General features: G+C 34.1%; 1 pseudogene; it reads right to left on the reverse strand.

The window, feature by feature from the left end:
* Window positions 1-1,664, reverse strand: part of LOC102727256 (uncharacterized protein C3orf38-like) — an 8,919-nt pseudogene extending 7,255 nt beyond the window's left edge.
* Between the last annotated feature and the right edge of the window lie 2,276 nt (window positions 1,665-3,940).

Raw genomic sequence — 3,940 nt, forward strand, 5'->3', positions numbered from 1 at the left:
TTTTTTTTTTATTTCTGGAGATGAGATTAAAAAAAACAATGGGGCTTTTGAGTCAAAAGGTGTATGTCTTTTTACAGCAACAGCTATTGTCCGATAACTTTCCAAAACAATTTCAGCCAGTCACCCTCTTGTTTTTCTCAAACATTGTCAGCAAGGAATGATTTCACTTTTAATTTTTGCCAATCTGAGGAGTTAAAAACAGCTTCTTGCTAGTGGTTTTATTTTGTATTTTCCTTACTACTGGAGACATTGAAGATCGTTTTATATGCTTGTTAATGTTTGAATTTCATCTGTGAATCATCTATTTATGTTTTTTGCTCCTCACGTCCTTCATCTATTTGTTTTATTAATTGAGAGTTCTTGATATATTGGAAATATTAAACATTTAAATAATTTTAAAAGACAATAGAGTAAAAAAATTCATAATGAATATGATAGTAAAAGCATTAGCAACACTGGGCACTAACTATTGTTGAATGTAATAATGCGATAAAATATGTCTATTTGTTTCTTCTATGGCTTCTAGATGTGCTGTCTTATTTAAGAAGGTCTACCTTTCTCCACATCTATTGCCAAATCTATGGTTGTACAAATATTCTCCAAGGTTATCTCCACTAATTTGATGGTTTCATTTTCATATCAGACCATAATTTAGATTTTTAGGAATGTTTAAAGTGAAAGTTGAGCTTTGTTCCTTCCAATGAGTTAGAAAAATTTTTGGCAGTTGATTTTTTTAAAGATTCCATATTTGCAGATTACACTCCTAAAGAGAGAGATCTGTTAAAACTGAGTTAAAGCCAGTAGCAGAAATTTGAGAACTGAGTTTTCTTTAATTCAGTATATTTTTATCCCCCTAAATTTGGGGATCTTTTACTTCACTCTTTGTGTCTAACTTTATTTGAAAAAAATTCTCTGTTTTTTCGACTTCTATATGGGATCTGAAGTGAGACAAACCAAGTCTCACTTATGACAGGTACTTATTTGACTTTAGTAATTCTTAGTTTCCTCATTTTTATAATTACCTTAATGAAATCTGTAACACAGGGTTATCATAAGAATTAAATATAATAATGCATTTAAAGAAAAAGTAATAAAATTTTAACGATTGTGGCTATTATTAAAATTCTATTAAAAGATGTTTTTTTATTATCTGAGCTAGACCTGTATGCCTGATTTAGAACCAAACAAAAGAAATTATTACAAGGATAACATATAATGAACTGAAGACTATTATTGTGCTTTAATATTAAAATGTCAGCCTAATTTGTTTTTTGTCTTTGAAAATTTATCCTGAAAATAACACCATTGATTATATTTATTCATTATATTTTAGTTCTGAAAGTTGTGGATTTTGTACTACAGTTATTGACTAATTTGATGCTGAACATCATACCTAATTTTCATTTTGAACATGTTTTTATGATAGATGGGAGATAAAACCATTACATGCTTTTAAGAAATATTTTCTTGATGATCCTTCCCTCTTAAATTTCTGAGTAGTCTCTATATCAGTCATCTGAAGATATTTTCAGACTTTTTATAGAATTAAATTTTTCTAAATCCTGCAATTTCATTTGACTAGTGGCAAGAAGAACCTGGTTAATAACCTTTGATTTTTCTGCTTGAAAGTCATACATACCACCATATTCCTGTTTATTCTCCATCTCAACCACTTTAGCTAATGGATTTTTATTTCTTGCAGCACTGCTGTTCCCTTCATAGTTTGATCAAGTAGTCACATTCATTTTAACTACTGATTTTTCTTCCCCAAAAGTGAAGTATCAGCTTAAAATTGGTATGGCAGATTATAATATATATCTTTTTAGAAGAAGCTTTTTGAAATATTTTACTTATAAAGCAGGAAAAAAAATGTATGTCCCCCAAGTCTTGCATGAAAAGAATATAGTATACAGATGGAATCTCACACATATTCTAGATTGATTTTGTTTACTGGCAAAGAAAAAATTGAATGTGGCTTATTTCTGTTTTAATCAAGACTTTTTGGGGTGCCTGGGTGGCTCAGTCAGTTAAGCATCTGCCTTCGGCTCGGGTCATGATCCCAGGGTCCTGGGATCGAGTCCCATACAGAGCCCCACATTGGGCTCCCTGCTCAGTGGAGAGCCTGCTTCTCCCTCTTACTCTATCCCTCCCCCCCGCCCCCCCGCTCCCTCCCTCTCGTGTTCTCTCTCCCTCTCACTTGCTCTTTATCTCAAATAAATAAATAAAATCTTTTTTTTTAAAAAAAGACTTTTTTAGGTGCAAATAAAAAAAAATAGAATTCAAACTGGCTTGAGGTAAGGGGTAATTTATTGCTTCTCCTAATTGACAAATTCAGGGTTACAGCAAGCTCATGAATTGCTGGATTCAGCACCAAATGATCTGTCTTTCCACCTCTTGGCTGCATGTAATTCCGTGGTAGCTTTCTTTTCATGAAGGTTCTGCTAGGGTGATGATCACAATGACCACCAATCGTACCATGTCTATAGTCTACCAGTTTAGGTGCCCATGCAAAAAGAAATATTTGTTTCTCAAGAATTAACAGATCTATGGCTAAATTTACTGACTTTAATTGGCCAGCTTGGATCAGGTAACATATTTTTTTAATTACGTTCAATTAGTCAACATACAGTAATGATCTCTGTGATTCTTTTTTTTTTAAAGATTTTATTTATTTATTTGATAGAAATAGAGAGAGGGAGAGCACAAGCAGGGGGAATGGCAGGCAGAGGGAGAGGAAGAGGCAGGCTCCCCGCTGAGGAAGGAGCCCGACGTGGGGCTCGATCCCAGGACTCTGGGATCATGACCTGAGCCAAAGGCAGCCGCTTAACTGACTGAGCCACCCAGGCGCCCCTGATCTCTGTGATTCTATGTGGCCAGACTCCAAACTTCGACTTCTCTGTGAAGTCTACAGGTAGGTTCCACACCACCTCAAACACATGGCCTGAGAGCGCAGGGGAAGAGCTCTCTGAGGAAGTCCAAGGTGCCATTACAATTTGCTCCGTATCTTTACCAATAGGCAGTGGGGTTAGTCCTTTCCATTTTAGCCATTCTACTGGGCGTGAAATGGTATCTCATTCATGGTTTTAATTTGCGCCCTTTTGTGTGTTTGTCAAGCATTAGTATGTCTCTTGTGCTAAAGTGTCCAAATTTTTGGCTCATTTAAAAAAAAATTGGAATGTTCGTCATTTTACTATTGATCTGTAGGCTTTTTTACATATTACGGGTACAAATCCCTTGTCACATGTGTTATAAATATTTCCCCCCCAGCCTGTGTCTTGATTATTCATTTTATTAATGGTGTCTTTTGAAAAGCATGTATTTTAAATTTTTATGGATTTAATTAATTTACAAGTTTTTAGTTAGTGCTGTTTGTGTCCTGTCCAAGAAATTTTCCTGATTTCAAGTTCTTAAAGATAAGCTGTTTGCTTCTAGATCATTTATGCTTCTGGGTTAAATGCTCAGGTATATGATCCATATCAAAATTATTTTTGTGTTTGGTGTGAGATAGGAGACAACTTTTTTTTTTCTGCTTTGTTTTGTTTTCTCCGTGCAGATATTTAACTGTAATATACCAACATTTGTTTAAAAAGCTTTCCTTTGTTGACTGAATGAACTTGGCACTTTAGTTGTCAATCAACTGGCTGTGTGGGGGTCTATTTCTAGACTCTATTCTGTTCAAGTGACTGGGTATATATTCATATGGCTGTACTACACTATAGTCTTGGAATCAGGTAGTGTAAGGACTCTGTGTTTTTCTCCTTTTTTCAAGATTGTTTTAGCATTTTAGATCCTTCAGGATTTTATAACATCTTAAAAATGAACTTGTCTGTTTCATTCAAAAATACTTGATGAAATTTTTTTTTAAATTTTATTATGTTATGTTAATCACCGTACATTACATCATTAGTTTTTGATGTAGTGTTCCATGATTCATTGTTTG

Source organism: Leptonychotes weddellii, chromosome 2 (genome assembly GCF_054177405.1).
Source record: "Leptonychotes weddellii isolate Sample4059 chromosome 2, ASM5417740v2, whole genome shotgun sequence".
Taxonomy (NCBI): domain Eukaryota; kingdom Metazoa; phylum Chordata; class Mammalia; order Carnivora; family Phocidae; genus Leptonychotes; species Leptonychotes weddellii.